Below are 23,631 nucleotides of genomic sequence, written 5' to 3' on the forward strand. Positions count from 1 at the left end.
CTTGTCATTCCCCTATACTGGGGCATTAAGGCTTCATAGGACTCAGTGCTTCCCTTCCCATTAATGCCAGACAAGGCCATCCTCTGCCACATATCCAGCTGGAACCATGGGTCCCTCATGCATACTCTTTGGTTGGCGGTTTAGTCCCTGGGAGCTCTGGAGGGTCTGATTAGTTGATATTGTTGTTCCAAATGTGTAGCCCAGGCTGGCTTTGAATTGGTGATCCTTTTGCCTCTGCCTCCTTCACAGCTGGTGTGATCTAATTTCTATTTGTTCATTATGGATATATTTCCCCCATAAACTCACTAGTACTTACCACTCCCTCTTAAGACTTAGAAAGCCAAGGAAAAAAGAATAATTTCATATTTTCGTTGTTGTTTCTGTATCTAAGTAGATGAGAATCTTTGAGATATCAACTGCAATTTACTTATTGCAAATTTAACACACAGTAGGAATAATATCAACTTATACTAACTGACAGACGTATAGGCAGTGTGCTCTAGTGGAGAAATTGATGTTGATCTGAAGAATAGAATCAAGACTCAATGTTTCTAAAGACCTGTAATAGTAGCTTAGTTTGAAGTTTGAAAACAAAGTTGATCTTATTTTTAGTGAATAATAGCTTTTCTTACCATTGGCCTATTAATTCTATAACAATAATATGAAAGATTTTTCCATTCTTACCCAACTGAAAAAATATCAAGAGCATCCCAGACACTAAGCCATGGATGCAATATATTTATAGACTCTAGAAATGACAATTTTTTTACTTAAAATTTCTGCTTATACAGGAATTGAATTTAACCCAAGAACAAAATGCTATGAAAGGGCAACTTTTTAAATGAAAACTATCAAGTAAATTTTCATTGAATTTTTTAAAGGTTACTTGCTAACTCAGTTTGTTTCTTGACAGTTTATTACATGCTTCAGTTCACAAGATGTTTCCTTAGAAGCCGATTGCCAGTCAAAAATCTTTGTAAAAATTACTATTTCTGATTTACTTAAAATTTACCCACATTCTCTCTGTCTCTCTGTCTCTGTCTCTGTCTCTGTCTCTGTCTCTCTCTCTCTCTCTCTCTCTCTCTCTCTCTCCTCTGTGTGTGTGTGTGTGTGTGTGTTTTAGCGTGGGGCACATGTAATAAAGTATGCATGTGGAAGTTAGAAGACAACTTTCAGAATTCATTTTATTTTTCTTCCTTTACATTGGATCCAGGGGTCAAACTCAGGTTGGGAGGGTTATGTGGCAAGAATCTGTACCCAATAATTCATTTTGCTGGAAGCGGTATGATACAGTGGCAGAAGGATCAAATGGATGAGGCTAGGATAGGCTACATAGAGAATCCCCTGGTCCAAAAATAGAAAAGGCATTGTCTTAGGATTTTACTGCTGTGAAGAGACATTATGACCAAGGCAACATATTTTGTTCTGTTTTGTTTTTTATTTGTATTTATTTGTATTGGATATTTTATGTATTTACATATCAAATGTTATCCCATTTCCCCCCTTTTCTATCCCCCCTCTCCTCTCCCGCTGCTTCTATGAAAATGCTCCCACTCCCACCCATCCACTCCCACCTCAACACCCTGACATTCCCCTATACTGAGGAAACAAGCCAAGGAAACTCTTACAAGGACAAAATTTAATTGGGGCTGGTTTACAGGTTCAGAGGTTCAGTCCATTTTCAGCAAGGCCAGAGCATGGCAGCATTTAGGTTTAGGCAGGCATGGTGAAGACAGAGCTGAGAGTTCTAGATCTTCATCTGAAGGCTGCTAAAAGCAAACTGTCTCCCAGGCAGCTAGGATGAGGGTTTTAAAGACCACACCCACAGTGACACACCTACTCCAACAAGGCCACACCCCCAGTAGTACCACCCCTTGGGCCAAGCATATACAAACCAACAAGGTATTTTATAAAAATCACAGAAAGAATACCTTTCCCATTCTTAAAACCTTAACTCTTTTCTTTCTTTCTTTTGTACTTTCTATGATCCCCAAGCAGAACTATCCTCTCTATGTAGTACAGATTGGCCTCAATCTCCATGTTTTTTTATCCTCCTAAATATTGTGATTATAGGTAGAGGGTCCTCTAATGCTCTGTCAACAAACTATGACATCCAGTCCTTTCGATACTTTACTTTTCATATTTTTATTTGTGCGAATTTAAATTATATGACATGGAATCTCATCCATATAAAATATCTCAATTGGGCACTCTGATATTACACTTAATGTCTCATTATGGCCTCACTGAGGCTTGAGGACAAGGAGAGTGTGGAGCTCTGGTTGGGACTGGGGTAGAGTGTGGATATGGGGATACACTTTTGAAGACAGGGGAAGGAGGGATGGGATGAGAAACTGTGGGAGGCCAGGCCAGGAGGGGGATAATGACTGGATTGTAAAAAATAAAAGCAATTAAAAAAGAATAGATATATAATAGAAAATCTTATTTTCCATTTTGAAAATAATATACCTTATGTGAATATATTTTAAAAATATTTCATTCAATCAGTTCTTTTTTTCCATCTTTATTAAATTGGATATTTCTTATTTACATTTCAAATGTTATTCCCTTTCCCGGTTTCCAAGCCAATATCCCCCTAACCCCTCCCCCGCCCCTTCTACATGGATGTTCCCCTCCCCATCCTCCCCCCATTACCGCCCTTCCCCCAACAATCCCGTTCACTGGGGGTCCAGCCTTGGCAGGACCAAGGGCATCCCCTTCCACTGGTGCCCTTACTAGGCTATTTATTGCTACCTATGAGGTCAGAGTCCAGGGTCAGTCCATGTATAGTCTTTGGGTAGTGGCTTAGTCCCTGGAAGCTCTGGTTGGTTGGCATTGTTGTTCATATGGTGTCTCGAGCCCCTTCAAGCTCTTCCAGTTCTTTCTCTGATTCCTTCAACGGGGGTCCCATTCTCAGTTCAGTGGTTTGCTGCTGGCATTCGCCCATGTATTTGCTGTATTCTGGCTGTGTCTCTCAGGAGAGATCTACATCCTGTTCCTGTCAGTCTGCACCTCTTTGTTTCATCCATCTTATCTAGTTTGGTGGCTGTATATGTATGGGCCACATGTGGGGCAGGCTCTGAATGGGCGTTTCTTCAGCCTCTGTTCTAAACTTTGCCTCCTTATCCCCTCCTAAGGGTTTTCTTGTTCCCCTTTTAAGGAAGGAGTGAAGCATTCACATTTTGGTCATCCTTCTAGAGTTTCATGTGTTCTGTGCATCTAGGGTAATTTGAGCATTTGGGCTAATAGCCACTTATCAGTGAATGCATACCATGTGTGTTTTTCTGTGACTGGGTTACCTCACTCAGGATGATATTTTCCAGTTTCATCCATTTGCCTATGAATTTCATAAAGTCATTGTTTTTGATAGCTGAGTAGTATTCCATCGTGTAGATGTACCACATTTTCTGTATCAATTCCTATGTTGAAGGGCATCTGGGTTCTTTCCAGCTTCTGGCTATTATAAATAAGGCTGCTATGAACATAGTGGAGCATGTGTCTTTGTTATATGCTGGAGCATCTTTTGGGTATATGCCCAAGAGTGGTATAGCTGGGTCCTCAGGTAGTGCAATGTTCAATTTTCTGAGGAACCTCCAGACTGATTTCCAGAATGGTTGTACCAGTCTGCAATCCCACCAACCATGGAGGAGTCTTACTCTTTCTCCACATTCTCGCCAGCATTTGCTGTCACCTGAGGTTTTGATCTTAGCCATTCTCACTGGTGTGAGGTGAAATCTCAGGGTTGTTTTGATTTGCATTTCCCTTATGACTAAAGATTTTGAACATTTCTTTAGGTGCTTCTCAGCCATTTGGCATTCCTCAGGTGTGAATTCTTTGTTTAGCTCTGAACCCCATTTTTTAAAAAGATTTATTTATTTATTTTATGTACAGCATTCTGCCTGCATATGTGACTGCAGGCCAGAAGAAGGCACCAGATCTCATTACAGATGGTTGTGAGCCACCATGTGGTTGCTGAGAATTGAACTCAGGACCTCTGGAAGAGCAGTCAGTGCTCTTAACCACTGAGCCATCTCTCCAGCCCTCTGAACCCCATTTTTAATAGGGTTATTTGTCTCCCTGCGGTCTAACCTTCCGTGAGTTCTTTGTATATTTTGGATATAACCCCTCTATCAGTTGGAGATTAGTAAAAGATCTTTTTTCCAATCTGTTGGTTTCTGTTTGTCCTAACAACAGTGTCCTTTGCCCTTACAGAAGCTTTGCAGTTTGAGATCCCATGCTCCTTCTCTCACTTCAGTTTAACATCACACCAGCAGTCCTTGGCAGTGTAGCTAGGCAAGAAAAAAAAGCATTCAATTAAAAAAGAAGTTTGTTCACAGATGTCACAGCTGTTTATGGAGAAAATTCAGTGGAATTTTCAAAAGAAAAAATATGGTGATAATGAATTAGTACATTTATAATGTTTGCAGGCTATGTTGCAAACATGTGTTTCAAAGCTAAGTATTTGGAAATGTGGGGGTGTTTTAATAAATTGTTAATTATTTTTATAGACCTGTATTATTATTGTATACTAAAATATCTCAAAATGGACCATAGTTCTATTTAAAATTCAAAACTATAAAACTTCCAGAAGACAATGCCAAAGGGAGAATTTTTGAGGCTTATGAGTAAGGTAAAAATTTTTAGATCCAATGGCATAATCCATAAAGAAATAAACTGACATGTTGGGATTTGCAAAAAAAGAATCTCATTTCTCCAGAACGTCTAAGAAAATGAAAATACTGGCTGTAGATTAGGAAAAAGAATTACAATCCATATATCTTATAGGAGACCTTTATTCAAAATATGTAATGCTAAATATAACTCAGTAAGTAGGAAACAGCAACCTACTTAAAAAATCCAAAGCATATAAAAAGCAATTTGACTTGTTCATTACTGTACGTCCAAATATCTGAGGTAAATAAATCATTACAGAAGCCACTGTCATGGGAAATTAAGTGCATAGGAATAAAAGGTAATGACAAAATTCAGGAAAATTGAAATTTTAATCCATTTAGGAATATTTGCCATCATAGGCTCTGGGCTTGATTTTATAGTAATGTATTTGCTTTTCATTTTATAAAAGTTAAAAATCCTAAAAATTGATTTAGTATGTACAAACAATATTAATAATGGTTTTATTAAAAATAATAATATAGCTCACCAAAGAGTCTGTACAGTTGGCTGATCACCTTAACAGTAGACTAAGGAAAGGCAATTTAATGCTGCATTGAGATGGCACATTACATCTGTTAGAATATTTAAAATTTAAAATTCTGTCCATACAAAGTTTTCCAGAGGATATAAAGAATTTCCATACACTAGTAGCTGGAGTGTGAAAATCTACAACTTTAGAAAAGAGTTTGGTAGGTGTTGGTAGTGAAACATGTCTACCTTGTAACTCAATTACTCTATTCACCCAAGACAAAGAAATGCCTGTTTCTTTGCAATATAGCTCCCTTGAATATTCAAAGAAGTTTAATTCAAAATTTTCATAAACTATAAATTACCAATATGTCTATCAATAGAAAAATGATATTCAATAGTATATTAATACAACAAAATACTCATGCTAGCAAAAAAAAAAAACCCATAAGTGATCAATGGATAGTTATAACATGGATACATTTCAAGACAAATATGCTGAAAGAAAAAAGCCAGCCACAAGGCTGCACTGTTCTATTTCATTTGCATAAAACTCATAGAACAGAAAATAAATTGAAAAACAGAAAAAAAAAATTTCCAGAATGGTGAAAGAGGTTTAAGAATGGGAGAAGGGAAGGAAACAAAAAAGTAAAAGAAAATGTAACAAGTGATCATAGGTCTTTCTTTGTTGTGGTGATGTGTATGCAGGCATTTGATAGGCAATATAAAAATACAAAAGTGCATCATCTACAGTTTGTACTATGTCACCTATACTTCAGTTAAACCACTAAAATTCAAGTAATGGAAATGAGGATGTGGTTCAGTGTTAGAGTGCTTGGCTACCTTGAGAGAGGTCTTGAGTATTATCTCCAGAATTGTAAACAAAACAAAAGAAAGCAAAACAAACAAAAAAATGAAATCTAATGGTCATTACAAACATAGAACATGAATAAATGGTATCAAAATTGTATTTAGTAAAATCTTAAGAATCTTTCAAATCTATGGAGGGGATTGGGCTTATAGATACTGGTCATTTAGAATGCCAAACAGACATGACCAGAAACAAAACTTTCTGTACCATAATAGTTGAGACCAATGTGTCTCAAAACTAAAGAATATCAAAGCCTTTGAGAAAAAAAAACATCAAATCATATATGAAAATAAAGGCAACCATAGTAACATCAGAGCCAACAAATACTCTACATTTAGGAAGGCATCAAATTATATATTTCATACTCTGACCAACACATGCATGCATTGTCACATGTACCCTATGTTACATACACAAATGTTCTACATATATGAATGTATATGTTTATATAGGTATATGTTCTACTATACATGTACATACATGTCTTGTTTAGATATATATAAAATAAGAGAATATGAAAAACATAAACAAATATATGACAGTAAGGCTGAAATGATAATAAAGAGTTTTAACCGAGATCTTCCTGGTTGCTGCCACCTCGAAGAGCCCGTGGGCAGCACCCCGCGAGTGAACTTGAGCCTCGGGACCACAGGTACTCCAACTTAACTGCTGCAAGTGACTTGCCTGGTGAAATCGGGACACACAGAGGCAGAATTCCTCTAGGACCGGGCACGTCCTGTGTTTAGCGGAAGTCCCACACCCGCGGATCCCGGCCCGCAGCAGCTCTCTGCTCCCAGAACCGGTGGGAGAGAGACCTCACCGCCTGGTCAGGTGGGCACGCCTGAGGCTGCAGAGCGGAAGAGACCACCAACACTGCCCACCCCTACCCACATCCCTGGCCCAAGAGGAAACTGTATAAGGCCTCTGGGTGCCCGTGGGGAGGAGCCCAGGTGAGGGCAGGAGCCCTGCCTGAGACACCACGGAACCTGAAGGAAACAGACGGATAAACAGTTCTCTGCACCCCAAATCCCGTGGGAGGGAGGCTAAACCTTCAGAGGCAGACACGCCTGGGAAACCAGAAGAGACTGCTCTCACACACACATCTCGGGGCGCCAGAGAAAACACGGAGGCCATCTGGAACCCTGGTGCCGGAGGCTCCCAGAAGGAACCTGACCTGCCTGGTGCACTCAAGACACAGGCCCACAGGAACAGCTGAAGACCTGTGGGGAAAAACTACTGCATACGAAAGCAGAACACTCTGTCCCCATAACTGGCTGAAAGAAACAGTAAAACAGGTCTACAGCACTCCTGACACACAGACTTATAGGACAGTCTAGCCACTGTCAGAAATAGCAGAACAAAGTGACACTAGAGATAATCTGATGGCGAGAGGCAAGCGCAGGAACCCAAGCAACAGAAACCAAGACTACATGACATCATGAGACCCAATTCTCCCCCAAAACAAACATGGAGCATCCAAACACACCAGAAAAGCAAGATCTAGTTTCAAAATCATATTTGATCATGATGCTGGAGGACTTCAAGAAAAGGCGTGAAGAACTCCCTTGAGAAACACAGGAAAACATTAATAAACAAGTAGAAGCCTACAGAGAGGAATCATAAAAATCCCTGAAAGAATTCCAGGAAAACACAATCAAACAGTTGAAGGAATTAAAAATGGAAATAGAAGCAATCAGAAAAGAACACATGGAAATAACTCTGGATATAGAAAACCAAAAGAAGAGACAAGGAGCTGTAGATACAAGCTTCACCAACAGAATACAAGAGATGGAAGAGAGAATCTCAGGAGCAGAAGATTCCATAGAAATCATTGACTCAACTGTCAAAGATAATGTAAAGCGGAAAAAGCTATTGGTCCAAAACATACAGGAAATCCAGGACTCAATGAGAAGATCAAACCTAAGGATAATAGGTATAGAAGAGAGTGAAGACTCCCAGCTCAAAGGACCAGTAAATATATTCAACAAAATCATAGAAGAAAACTTCCCTAACTTAAAAAAAGAGATACCCATAGGCATACAAAAAGCCTACAGAACTCCAAATAGATTGGACCAGAAAAGAAACACCTCCCGTCACATAATAGTCAAAACACCAAACGCACAAAATAAAGAAAGAATATTTAAAGCAGTAAGGGAAAAAGGTCAAGTAACATATAAAGGCAGACCTATCAGAATCACACCAGACTTTTCGCCAGAAACTATGAAGGCCAGAAGATCCTGGACTGATGTCATACAGACCCTAATAGAACACAAATGCCAGCCCAGGCTACTGTATCCTGCAAAACTCTCAATAAACATAGATGGAGAAACCAAGATATTCCATGACAAAACCAAATTTACACAATATCTTTCTACAAATCCAGCACTACAAAGGATAATAAATGGTAAAGCCCAACATAAGGAGGCAACCTATACCCTAGAAGAGGCAAGAAACTAATCATCTTGGCAACAAAACAAAGAGAAGATAGCACACAAACATAACCTCACATCAAATATGAATATAACAGGAAGCAATAATCACTATTCTTAATATCTCTCAACATCAATGGCCTCAACTCCCAATAAAAAGACATAGATTAACAAACTGGATCAATAGAGGACCCCCTGCATTCTGCTGCCTACAGGAAACACACCTCAGAGACAAAGACAGACACTACCTCAAGTGAAAGGCTGGAAACAACTTTCAAACAAATGGTCAGAAAAAGCAAGCTGGATTAGCCATTCTAATATCAAATAAAATCAATTTTCAACTAAAAGTCATCAAAAAAGATAAGAAGGACACTTTATATTCATCAAAGGAAAAATCCACCAAGATGAACTCTCAATCCTAAATATCTATATGCCCCCAAATACAAGGGCACCTACATCGTAAAAGAAACCTTACTAAAGCTCAAAACACACATTGCACCTCACACAATAATAGTAGGAGATTTCAACACCCCACTCTCATCAATGGACAGATCATGGAAACAGAAATTAAACAGAGACGTAGACAGACTAAGAGAAGTCATGAGCCAAATGGACTTAACGGATATTTATAGAACGTTCTACCCTAAAGCAAAAGGATATACCTTCTTCTCAGCTCCTCATGGTACTTTCTCCAAAATTGACCATATAATTGGTCAAAAAACAGGCCTCAACAGGTACAGAAAGATAGAAATAATCCCATGCGTGCTATCGGACCACGGCCTAAAGCTGGTCTTCAATAACAATAAGGGAAGAATGCCCACATATCGTGGAAATTGAACAATGCTCTACTCAATGATAACCTGGTCAAGGAAGAAATAAAAAAAGAAATTAAAGACTTTTTAGAATTTAATGAAAATGAAGGTACAACATACCCAAACTTATGGGACACGATGAAAGCTGTGCTAAGAGGAAAACTCATAGCGCTGAGTGCCTGCAGAAAGAAACAGGAAAGAGCATATGTCAGCAGCTTGACAGCACACCTAAAAGCTCTAGAACAAAAAAGCAAAATACACCCAGGAGGGTAGAAGGCAGGAAATAATCAAACTCAGAGCTGAAATGCAAGTAAAACAAAAGGACCATAGAAAAGAATCTACACAGAACCAAAAAGTTGGTTCTTTGAGAAAATCAACAAGATAGATAAACCTAGCCAGACTAACGAGAGGACACAGAGAGTGTGTCCAAATTAACAAAATCAGAAATGAAAAGGGGAGATATAACTACAGATTCAGAGGAAATTCAAAAAATCATCAGATCTTACTATAAAAGCCTATATTCAACAAAACTTGAAAATCTACAGAAATGGACAATTTCCTAGACAGATACCAGGTACCGAAGTTAAATCAGGAACAGATAAACCAGTTAAACAACCCCATAACTCCTAAGGAAATAGAAGCAGTCATTAAAGGTCTCCCAACCAAAAAAGCCCAGGTCAGGACAGGTTTAGTGCAGAATTCTATCAGACCTTCATAGAAGACCTCATACCAATATTATCCAAACTATTCCACAAAATTGAAACAGATGGAGCACTACCGAACTCCTTCTATGAAGCCACAATTACTCTTATACCTAAACCACACACAGACCCAACAAAGAAAGAGAACTTCAGACCAATTTCCCTTATGAACATCGACATAAAAATACTCAACAAAATTCTGGCAAAGCAGATCCAAGAGCACATCAAAACAATCATCCACCATGATCAAGTAGGCTTCATCCCAGGCATGCAGGGATGGTTTAATATCTGGAAAACCATCAACGTGATCCATTATATAAACAAACTGAAAAGAACAAAACCACATGATCATTTCATTAGATGCTGAAAAGCATTTGACAAAATTCAACACCCCTTCATGATAAAAGTCCTGGAAAGAATAGAATTCAAGGCCCATACCTAAACATAGTAAAAAGCCATATACAAGCAAACCAGTGGCTAACATTAAACTAAATGGAGAAACTTGAAACAATCCCACTAAACTCAGGGACTAGACAAGGCTGCCCTCTCCCTACTTATTCAATATAGTTCTTGAAGTTCTATTGAGCAATCAGACAACAAAAAAGGTCAAAGGGATACAGATCGGAAGAAGAGTCAAAAATATCACTATTTGCAGATGATATGATAGTATATTTAAGTGATCCCAAAGTTCCACCAGAGAACTACTAAAGCTGATAAACAACTTCAGCAAAGTGGCTGGGTATAAAAATTAACTCAAATAAATCAGTAGCCTTCCTCTACAAAAAGAAAAACAAGCCGAGAAAGAAATTAGGGAAGCGACACCCTTCTAATAGACCCAAAATAAAAAGTACCTCGGTGTGACTTTAACCAAGCAAGTAAAAGATCTGTACAATAAGAACTTCAAGACACTGAAGAAAGAAATTGAAGAAGACCTCAGAAGGTGGAAAGATCTCCCATGCTCATGGATTGGCAGGATTAATATAGTAAAAATGGCCATTTTACCAAAAGCGATCTACAGATTCAATACAATCCCCATCAAAATACCAATCCAATTCTTCAAAGAATTAGACAGAACAATTTGCAAATTCATCTGGAATAACAAAAAACCCAGGATAACTAAAACTATCCTCAACAATAAAAGGACTTCAGGGGGAAACACTATCCCTGAACTCAAGCAGTAATACAGAGCAATAGTGATAAAAACTGCATGGTATTGGTACAGAGACAGACAGATAGACCAATGGAACAGAATTGAAGACCCAGAAATGAACCCACACACCTATGGTCACTTGATTTTTGACCAAAGGAGCCAAAACCATCCAATGGAAAAAAGATAGCATTTTCAGCAAATGGTGCTGGTTCAACTGGAGGTCAACATGTAGAAGAATGCAGATCGATCCATGCTTATCACCCTGTACAAAGCTTAAGTCCAAGTGGATCAAGGACCTCCACATCAAATCAGATACACTCAAACTAATAGAAGAAAAACTGGGGCAGCATCTCGAACACATGGGCACTGGAAAAAAATTTCCTGAACAAAACACCAATGGCATATGCTCTAAGATCAAGAATCGACAAATGGGATCTCATAAAACTGCAAAGCTTCTGTAAGGCAAAGGACACTGTAGTTAGGACAAAACGGCAACCAACAGATTGGGAAAAGATCTTTACCAATCCTACAACAGATAGAGGCCTTATATCCAAAATATACAAAGAACTCAAAAAGTTAGACCGCAGGAGACAAAATAACCCTATTAAAAATGGGGTTCAGGAGCTAACAAAAGAATTCACAGCTGAGGAATGCGAATGGCTGAGAAACACCTAAAAATATTCAACATCTTTAGTCATCAGGAAATGCAAATCAAAACAACCCTGAGATTTCACCTCACACCAGTGAGAATGGCTAAGATCAAAACTCAGGTGACAGCAAATGCTGGCGAGGATCTGCGGAGAAAAGGAACACTCTTCCATTGTTGGTGGGATTGCAACTCTAGAAATCAGTCTGGAAGTTCCTCAGAAAATTGGACATTTGACTACCTGAGGACCCAGCTATACCTCTCTTGGGCATATACCCAAAAGATGCCCCAACTTATAAAAAAGACACGTGCTCCACTATGTTCATAGCAGCCTTATTTATAATAGCCAGAAGCTGGAAAGAACCCAGATGCCCTTCGACAGAGGAATGGATATAGAAAAGGTGGTACATCTGCACAATGGAATATTACTCAGCTATCAAAAACAACGACTTTATGAAATTCGTAGGCAAATGGTTGGAACTAGAAAATATCATCCTGAGTGAGCTAACCCAATCACAGAAAGACATACATGGTATGCACTTATTGATAAAGTGGCTATGCCCAAATGTGAATTACCTAGATGCCTAAGAACAAATGAAACTCAAGGCGGATGATCAAAATGTAGATACTTCACTCCTTCTTTAAAAGAGAACAAAATACCCTTGGCAGGAAGAGAGGCAAAGAATTAAAACAGAGATGAAGGACACCCATTCAGAGCCTGCCCACATGTAGCCCATATACATACAGCACCCAATTAGACAAGATGGATCAAGCAAAGAAGTGCAGGCCGACAGGAGCCGGATGTAGATCGCTCCTGAGAGACACAGCCAGAATACAGCAAATACAGAGGCGAATGCCAGCAGCAAACCACCGAACTGAGAATAGGACCCCCGTTGAAGGAATCAGAGAAAGAACTGGAAGAGCTTGAAGGGGCTCGAGACCCCATATGTACAACAATGCCAAGCAACCAGAGCTTCCAGGGACTAAGCCACTACCTAAAGACTATACATGGACTGACCCTGGACTAAAGCCTCATAGGTAGCAATGAATATCCTAGTAAGAGCACCAGTGGAAGGGAAGCCCTGGGTCCTATAGACTGAACCCCAGTGAACTAGACTGTTGGGGAGGCGGCAATGGGGGAGGTGAGGGAGGAACACCCATAAGGAAGGGGGAGGAGGGGATGTTGCGGAAGCAGGAAAGGGAATAACTTTCGAAATGTATATAAAGAATATTCAGTTAATTAAAAAAAAAGAGTTTTTAAGCTAAAATCCATATATAGATAGAGTCCCTATTTAATTCTACTACTAGACTTTTAGGAAAATGGTAATTTTTCTTTCTTTTTTTTTTTAGACTGGGGACTGAACCCAGGGCCTTGATTTACTAGACAAGCACACTCTACCACTGGCTAAATCCCCAACCCACTGGGCTAAATCCCCAACCCGGTAATTTTCTTAAAGCAATTCCATAAAATAGAAATAAAGTCACCCAATTTGTTCTGTAGAACCAGAATCAACCTCATACCAAAAGTAGATAAGGACATAATAAAAAAGAAAATAAGCCACTTTCTCTGGTGAACAAGGACAAAAATATTAAAAAGGAAAGAAAAATCAATGACATTTACAATATATGTTTTTATAGTGAAAGTATTTAAAGACCATAGCATGAAATTCATGGAACTGACGAGCATGTAGACCAAATAGCAGAAAAAAGTTAATATACAAAAATCTGTATATGTCTTACATAGTGATAATGAGCACATTGAAAAATAGATTAGGAAAACAAGATCTGAGGGCAACTTTGTAGGCGTCAGGCAGGAAAATGAACTGCAAAGAGGTGGCAATAAAAACTCAGTTCAGATTGACCTCATTAACCTGGACCAAGAATTCTAAAGATTCTCATATCAACTGTTTCTTTTCAAACAAATTTAAAAAGAGTGTAATTTTGAAAAGAAAAAAAGTATTTCTGGTGCAATAAAATCCCGTGAGCACAAGGAAGCATAATCACATAGAAAGTCAACTTAAAGTACATGTCATTTCTTCCAAGAGGATGGGTTCTAGAGGTAGTCTACCTGTACTAGTTTCAGGGTCTAAAATGGGGCCTTGTCTCCATCATCCAGTCAGTATAGAGGTCATGCGGTCTATTTGCCTTTTCTGGTACTAGTTGTGGGAGCTTGGGATACCCTCTGGCTATAGAGATACTATCAGAGTCATTTAGATTATTAAGACTCTCTGGTCTTGGCTGTTGTAGCTAATATGGCCTTGCCCACAACACATATCTCCAGAATATTGGTCACTTTCAATTCCACATCACTTTCAATTCCTACATTTCTGGGTGGAAGAACAGGGTTTTATTTGTTGTTGTTTGTTTCTTTCCACACTGCTGGTGTGGGAAAAGTTCCACTCTCTAGTTCCTCCTCCTACCCGCCCCTCCCCTCACCCTAACCTTATTCCTCCTCCATTTTGAGAAGAGTAGTTGTTGCAGTTGTTAGGATTATTTTGTTTTTTGTTTGTTTTGCTTTTTACATCTTTCCCATTGAAAAGCCAGTTCTGCATGCTTAACATTTCTGCCTCTGGAGATGTGTAGGTACAACAGCCTTTCTGCTCTACTCCCAACAAATATCATATATAAATACTTAAAAACATCTAGGGGGCTGGAGAGATGACGCACTAGTTAAGAACACTGGATGCTCTTCCAAAGGACCAGGGTTTGGTTCCCAGCACCCTTGTGCTGGGTCTCAACCATTTGTAATTGAAGTTCCAATGGAACTATCATCAACTTCTGGCATTCTCGGGTACCATGCATGCATATGGTACAAACACATACACATAAAATAAATAAACCCGAAAAGGTACCTAGGAATAAAGTGAACTGATAATGTAAAAGACCTTTACCATAATTGTTAAAAATCCCAAAAAAAGAAATTGAAGACACTACAAAAAAACAAAACAAACAAACAAAAAAGACTTGTATGATTCTGATCAACAGAATTAATAGCATGAAACTGGATATATATATATATATATATATATATATATATCACCAGATGCAATCTACAGAATCTATGCAATACTATTCAAAATTTCAATTATATTCTTTACAGGATTAAAAAGTATATTTCCATAATTCATATGAAAATATGAATTATTCAAAATAACCAAAGTAATCCTGATCAAAATTAACAATCATGCAAGTATAATCATAGTTGACTTTCAGTTATCTTATAGATCTATGGTAATAAATACAGTACAGTACTTGAAAACAGACAGGTAGATGCGTGAAATACAAAGCATAGTTATAAACTCAGGCAATTACCATCACTTATTTTTAATATACTAAAAACATAGTGGGTCAAAGATATTATAGGTGGGTTGGTGTTGTCCCCCCTCCACTGGGGGTCCTGTCTGGCTACTGGTGGTGGTCTGTTCAGGTTCTATATTCCCACTATCAGTCATTTCAGCTAAGGTAACCTGCTTTGATTCCTAGGGACGGCCCTCATCCTAGGTCTCTGGGACTTCCTAAAGATTCCCCCAATCCCAAACCCCCAACCCCAGGCAGCTGTATATTTCTATTCATTCTCCTGTATTTCTGAGTCTCCCTCCTGTCTCTCCCCATACCTGATCCTGCACCCCTTTTTCCCTCTCCCTTTCCCCTCCCTCCCCTCTCACTCCCCTCCTGTGATTATTTTGTTCACCCTTCTAAGAGGTATTTAAGCATCCTCACTTGGGCCTTCCTTCTTGTTTAACTTCTTTGGGTCTGTGGGGTATATCGTAGTTATTCTGAACTTTTTGGCTAATATCCACTTATCAGTGAGTATATATCATGCATGTCCTTTTCATTCTGGTTTACCTCACTCCAGGATATTTTTCTAGTTCCTTCCATTTGCCTGTGAAATTCATATCCTTGTTTTTAATAGCTGAATAGTATTCCATTGTTTAAATGTACTATATTTTCTGTATCAATTCTTCAGTTGAGGCACATCTGGGTTGCTTCTATTTTCTGGCTATTATGGATAAAGTTGCTATGAACATATTGAATCACATGTCTCTTAAAGTTCTTTGTGCTAACACAAAATATTTTGATATTATTGTAATCATTTACATTACTAGTGTAAATGATTGTGTACATACTTTATCTTCATAACTAAGTTTCAGATACTTAGATTGTAGACCATAAACCTTGACCAACTATTTAAAAATTTAATTAAAATATAATTAGGAACTGGAGAGGTTGCACAGTTATTAAGAATGACTGCTGCTCTTTCAAAGGTCCTATGATCAATTTCTAGAGCCCATGTTGGGCAGCTCACAATTGCCTAGAATTCTACCTCCAAGGGATCTAATGGCCTACCTGGCCTTGATGATGTACAAAATTTCACAGGATTAACACACATATACATAAAATAAAAATTATATATACATATGTACATATATGCATGTATATACATAAAATTGCATAATTATACTTCCCCACATTCTGTTCCTCCTTGAACCTATCCCATGTCCCCTACCCTGATTCCCCTCAAATTCAAGGTGTCTTTTTCTTTAGTTATAATTATTACATATATAAGCAACATAAATGTAATTTACTGAGTCTACTCAGTTTTGCTTGTGTGTGTGTGTGTGTTTGTGTGTGTGTGTGTGTGTGTGTGTTTAGCATTGAGAACTTGGTGTTAATAAACAGGAAAAGAGAAACAAATGTGAATTATAGTTTTAGTGAAGCCCTGCATATGCTCATATGATTCATATCTAGAAACTGAAACTCACTATTCCATCATATTGAAGAGCCAAGAGAGTTGCTACAATGGTCTGGATAGAAGTAAAAGAAAAAAAAGTGACAATGCCATATATCTCTATCATTCTCCTTAAAAAAGACCACTCTTCAAAGGAAAAGGTATGAGAATAAATCCAAAAGAATGGCATTTCTCTCATACCAGTCCCTAACTTAGGCTTTTAGTCACACTAAAGAGGAATGGAAACTTGGTGAAAAGGAAACACTAATGTAGATCAGAGGCCAGAAGCATATCTTCACTGAAAAATTGCTTTTTATATAGAATATTATGTAGGCTATATCTTCCTGCACCTTAGAATTCTAATAAGCCTGCAGTATGCTACATTTTATAAGACTAGTTTACAGCTAAAGAAGTTACGGTATAGAGGCTTACCGAAAAGTACACACAAATCACAAACTCGAGAAAACTAAATCACAAAGGCAAATAAGGAACTAATCATTTATAAACAAAACATTAAGCCCAATCCACTTCTACACACATTAGCATAAATTATCACACTAAAGGCTCAATGCATCATGTTCAATGTTCAAACACAATAACAACAGTAAGGTACAAGGCTTTGTGAGACAGAAGAAAATACATATTCTGAAGACACAAATTAAGCAAGAGAAAAGAATCAGGTAAAACATAGAGCTTGGACTAATTAGAGAATTTAAAATAACAGTGATTAATAAGTTATGAGCTTTTAGTGCTCACTTCAGCAGTACATATACTAAAATTGGAATGATACCGAAAAGATTAACATGGCCCCTGGGCAAGGATGACATGTTAATTCATGAAGCATTCCATATTTTAAAAAGTAAGTTATGAGATTTTAATGGAAAACATAAAAGCAGTAAGGAGATGGGTGCTATTAGGGGGGAGTGGGCATGAGAAAGAGAGTGAGAGAGAGACTGAGAGACATAATTTTTAAGAAACAATGAAGATGAAAGGTAAAGTTCAAATTACTATTGCAGAAACTATTCTCTTCCTTAAAGTGATCAGGGTTCTTCTGGAAGAGGGGGAAAGAAAGACTGTAAAATTGAGGAGTTGGATGACCTTGAAGAAACAGTATTTTCCAGACACAACAAGGAAGTTAGACATATGAACTCACAGTGATTGTGCTAGATGTACAGCATGTGAAAACACTCCACCATAGAGGGAGAGAAGGTGTGGGCAAAATCTAACAATTAATTGAGGAGATACTGGCATTTGATAGCTAATATGAGCTGAACATTCAGTTTAATGGCATGGTTCCCAGGAAGTTCTGGACCTACTCACAAGACTTGTTAAGAAACAAAACCTGAAATCAATAAGGAAAAAAGAAAAGAAATGTCAAAGCTGAGTATACAGGATGGTGAGAATGGAAAGGGTAGATATTGGAGAAGGAGTGAAGGATAAATAGGCTAAAATTACAATTAGAAAATGCTCAACTTTTCTATACTAATGGCCAGAGAAGGAAATACTGAATTTAACAACAAGTTGATACAATATTAAGTTGAAATGAAAACAAACAAACCTGGAAATCTACAAAAAAAAAATACAAGAATTTTGAGAAAGTTGGATACAGAAGATGGAGAAAAAGAAAATAAAGTAGTTAAATATTTTTGGAGAAGTTTTGAAAATAAATGATTTATGCCAAATCATGAATTCAGGAAGCTCAGAGAACATGAAAGACAAGGAAAATAATGACAACAACAACAAACAAAATGATGTATTGTATTAAAATACATTCCATTCAAGCTGCAGAAAATTTTGTTTTATAAGTCATAGACAACTGAACTGAACCTGTAATACAGCTCCCTGAAAAACCCCATGGAAGGAGAGCTGGACCCTCAGAAGTACAGACATTCCTGAGAACCCAGAGGAGACAAATACTTCCTGCCCCCATTCCTGACCCCAGAGGAAATCTCCTAATGCCATCTGTGCCCCCTGGGCACACGGACCTAGGAGCACTCAGAGGCAGGACCCTTTGGATTTCTGCCTGCCCCAAAAGCTGAAAGCCAGTCGCCAGGAGGGCCTAAACACCTCAGAGCAGAGCTCCCTGTTCCAAGATCCAGCTGAAAGAAAACAGGTCCTCAGAAATGCTGACAAAGAGGCTTACAGGGGGCAATGCCACTTTCAGAGTAGGCAAGAAAAGCCAACACAAGAGGCAGCCTGGTGGTGAGAGGCAAGCTCAGGAACCCAAGCAACAGAAACCAACCAAATCATCAGAACTCAGTTCTCCCATCAAAGCAAATACTGGGTATCCAGACACACCGGAAAAGCAAGATTTGGATTTAAAAATCACATTTTATGATGATGATGATGATGATGATGATGATGATGATGATGATGATGAAAAACTTAAGAAGGTACATAAATAACTCCCTTAAAGAAATGCAAGATAACAAAAGTAAATAAATAGAAGCCCTTAAAGAGGAAGCACAAAAATCCCTTAAAGAATCCCTTAAAGAATTACAGGAAAACACAAGCAAACAGGTGAAGGAAATGGATAAAACCGTCCAGGATTCAAAAATGGAAATAGAAACAATAAAGAAAGCAGAAAGGTAGACAACCCTGGAGATAGGCAACCTAGGGAAGAGATCAGGAGTCATAGATGCAAACATCACAAACAGAATACAAATGATAGAAGAAAGAATCTCAGAGGCAGAAGACACCATAGAAAACATCGACACGTCCATCAAAGATAATGTAGAATGCAAAAATCTCCTACCACAAAACATCCAGGAAATCAAAGACACAATGAGAAGATCAAACCTAAGGATAATAGGTATAGAAGAAAATGAAGACTCCCAAATTAAAGGGCCAGTAAATATCTTCAACAAAAGGATTAAAAAAACCTTTCCTAACTTAAAGAAAGGGATGCACATAAACATACAAGGTCACATAGAATCTATATAGATTAGACCAGAAAGGAAATTCTCAATAAGCATAATAGTCAAAAAACACCAAATGCACAAACACAGAATTTAAAAGCAGTAAGAGAAAAAAGGTCATGGCCATAAAGTCTGACATAAGAATTACACTCAGACTTTGTTAGAGACTAGAAAGTCAGGATCCTGGACAGATGTCATACAGGACACTAAGAGAACACAAACGCCAGCCCAGCTACTATATCCAGCAAACTTTCAATGAACACAGATGGAGAAACCAAGATATTCCATGACAAAACAAAATTTACACAATATCTTTCTACAAATCCATCCATATAAAGGATGATACATGGAAAACTCCAACACAAGAAGGAAAAGTTCACTCTAGAAAAAGTAAGAAAGTATTCTCCTTGCAACAACACCAAAAGAAGAAAGAAACATAAACATAATTCCACCTCTAACAACAAAAAGAACAAGAAACAGCAATCACTATTCCTTCATATCTTTTAACATCAATGGACTCAATTCCCCTATAAGAAGACATAGACTAACAGACTAGATATATAAAGTGGACCCCAAATTTTGCTGCATACAGGAAACACACCTCAGAGACAAGGACAGACATTACTTGAGAGTAAAAGACTGGAAAACAACTTTCCAAGCAAATGTTCTGAAGAAAGAAGCTGGAGTAGCCATTCTAATATCAGATAAAATCGACTTTCAACCAAACGTTATTAAAAACAGATAAGGGAAGGACACTAAATATTCATCAAAGAAAAAATTCACTAACATAAACTCTCAATTCTAAACATCTATGCTCCAAATACAAGGGCACCTGCATTCATAAATGAAACCTTACTAAAACTTAAAACACACATTGCACCTCACACTAATAATAGGAGATTTCAACACCAAACTCTCATCAATGGACAGATCATGGAAACAGAAATTAAACAGAGACATAAGAGAATCTAGTAGAAGTTATGAACCAAATGATCTTAACAGATATTTATGGAACATCTCGACCTAAAACAAAAGAATATATGTTCTCAGCAACTCCCGGTACTTTCTCTAAAACTGATCATATAATCTGTCACAAAACAGGCCTCCACAGATACAAGAAGATTGAAATAATCCCATGCATCTTATCAGATCACCACGAATTAAAGCTGGTCTTCAATAACAACAAAAACGACAGAAAATCCACATATACATGGAAGGTAAACAACGCTCTACTCAGTGATAACTTGGTCAAAGAAGAAATAAAGAAAGAAATTAAAGACTTTTTAGAATGTAATGAAAATGAAGGGGCAACATGCCCAAAGTTATAGGACAGAATGAAGGCAGAGATAAGAAGAAAACTCACGAGACACCACATGGACCTGAAGGGACCGGATCAAAAGTTCTCTGCACCCAAATCCTATGGGAGGGAGAGCTAAACCTTCAGAGGGGCAGACACACCTGGGAAGCCAGAAGGGTCTACACTCTGCCCACATTTCTGACTCCAGAGGAAAACACCAAATGTCATCTGGGACCCCAGTGCACGGGGGCCCCAAGGAAAAGGCAGCGCAGGCCCTCCTGGTTGCCCCCCACACGGAGAACTCAACAGCAGCCCCCCACGAGCAACTTGTGCCGAGGGACCACAGGTAAGACCAACATTTTTGCTCCAAGTGACCTGCCTGGTGAACTCAGGACATAGGCCCACAGGAACAGCTGAAGACCAGTAGACAGGAAAGACGACACACCCGAAAGCAGAACACTCTGCTCCCATAACTGGCCGAAAGAAAACAGATATACAGCACTCCTGACACACAGGCCTATAGGACGGTCTACCAACTGTCAGAAATTGCAGAACAAAACATACAGGAAATCCAGGACTCAATGAGAAGATCAAACCTAAGGATAATAGGTATAGAAGAGAGTGAAGACTCCCAGCTAAAAGGACCAGTAAATATCTTCAACAAAATCATAGAAGAAAACTTCCCTAACCTAAAAAAAGAGATACCCATAGGCATACAAGAAGCCTACAGAACTCCAAATAGATTGGACCAGAAAAGAAACACCTCCTGACACATAATAGTCAAAACACCAAATGTACAAAATAAAGAAAGAATATTAAAAGCAGTAAGGGAAAAAGGTCAAGTAACATATAAAGGCAGACCTATCAGAATCACAAAAGACTTCTCAACAGAGACTATGAAAGCCAGAAGATCCTGGACAGATGTCATACAGACCCTAAGAGAACACAAATGCCAGCCCAGGTTACTGTATCCAGCAAAACTCTCAATTAACATATACGAATAAACCAAGATATTCCATGACAAAACCAAATTTACACAATATCTTTCTACAAATCCAGCACTACAAAGGATAATAAATGGTAAAACCCCTCATTAAGGAGGCAAGCTACACCTAGAAAAAGCAAGAAACTAATTGTCGGTATCAACAAAACAAAGAGAAGAAAAGCACACAAACATAACCTCACATCCAAATATGAATATAACAGGAAGCAATAATCACTATTCTTAATATCTCTCAACATCAATGGTCTCAACTCCTGCCCCACATGTGGCCCATACATAGACAGCCACCCAATTAGATAAGATGGATGAAGCAAAGAAGTGCAGGCTGACAGGAACCGAATGTAGATCTCTCCTGAGAGACACAGCCAGAATACAGCAAATACAGAGGCGAATGCCAGCAGCAAACCACTGAACTGAGAACAGGATCCCCGTTGAAGGAATCTTGAAAGGACTGAAAAGAGCTTGAAGGGTTTGGGACCCCCATATGAACAAGCAATGCCAACCAACCAGAGCTTCCAGGGACTAAGCCACTACCCAAAAGACTATGCATGGACTGACCCTGGGCTCCAAACCTCAAAAGGTAGCAATGAATAGCCTAGTAAGAGCACCAGTGGAAGGGCAAGCCCTTGGCCCTGTCAAGACTGAACCCCCAGTGAACGTGAGTGTTGCAGGGGAGGGTGGTAATGGGGGGAGGATTGGTAGGGGAACACCCATACAGAAGGGGAGCAGGAGGGGTTAGTGGAATATTGGCAGTGAAACCCAGAAGGGGAATAACAATCGAAATGTAAATTAGAAATACTCATGTTAATAAAGATGGGGAAAAAAAAGAAGAAAACTCACAGCTCTGGGTGCCTGCAAAAAGAAACTGAAGAATGCATACATTAGCAGCTTGCCAGCACACCTGAAAGCTCTAGAACAAAAAGAAGCAAATACACCCAGGAGGAGTAGAAGGCAGGAAATAATCAAACTCAAGTCTGAAAACCACCCAGTAGAAACAAAACGAACTGTAAAAAGAATAAAAAGAACCAGGAGCTGGTTCTTTGAGAAAAGCAACAAGATAGATAAACCATTAGCCAGACTAACCAGAGAGCACAGAGAGTGTGTCCAAATTAACAAAATCAGAAATGAAAAGGGAGACATAACAACAAAATCTGAGGAAATTCAAAAAATCATCAGATCCTACTACAAAAGTCTATATCCAACAAAACTGGAAAATGGACATTTTTCTAGCACATATCAGTAATAAATTTAAATCAGGAACAGATAAACCATCTAAACAACCCCATCACTCCTAAAGAAATTGAAGCAGATATTAAAAGTCTCCCAACCAAAAGGAGGCCAGAACCAGATGGATTTACTGCAGAATAATATCCAAACTTCATAGAAGACCTTATACCAATACTGTTCAAACTATTCTACAAAATAGAAACAGACTAAGAACTATCCTATTTCTTCGATGAAGCTACAATTACACTTGTACCTAACCTACACAAAAACGCAATAAGGAAAAAGAAAATTTCCCTTATGAATATCGACGCAAAAATATTGAATAAAATTCTTGCCAACCGAATCCAAGAACACTTCAAAATGATCATCCATCATGATCAAGTAGGCTTCATCCCAGGGATGCAGGGATGGTTCAATATACAAAAATCCATCAATGTAATCCACTATATAAACAAACTCAAAGATAAAAACCATATGATCATTTCATTAGATGCTGAGAAAGCATTTGATAAAATTAAACACCTCTTCATGATAAAAATCCTGGAAAGATCAGGTATTCAAGGCTCATACTTAAACACAGTAAAAGCAATATAGAGCAAAACAGTAGCTAACATAAAACTAAATGGAGAGAAACGTGAAGCCATCTGACAAAAATCAGGGACTAGACAAGACTGCCCACTCTCTCCCTACTTATTCAATATAGTAC

At 38.3% G+C, this 23,631-nt stretch overlaps 1 non-coding gene and 1 pseudogene across 1 annotated transcript; both read left to right on the forward strand.

Moving 5' to 3' along the window:
• LOC116888105 overlaps positions 1 to 23,631 on the forward strand; it is a 109,656-nt pseudogene that overhangs the window by 65,517 nt on the left and 20,508 nt on the right.
• On the forward strand, positions 17,229 to 17,335 carry LOC116889417. The gene has a single exon (XR_004386382.1). It is a non-coding gene; the product is annotated as a U6 spliceosomal RNA (small nuclear RNA).

The sequence above is a fragment of the Rattus rattus genome, chromosome X (assembly GCF_011064425.1).
Source record: "Rattus rattus isolate New Zealand chromosome X, Rrattus_CSIRO_v1, whole genome shotgun sequence".
Taxonomy (NCBI): Eukaryota; Metazoa; Chordata; class Mammalia; order Rodentia; family Muridae; genus Rattus; species Rattus rattus.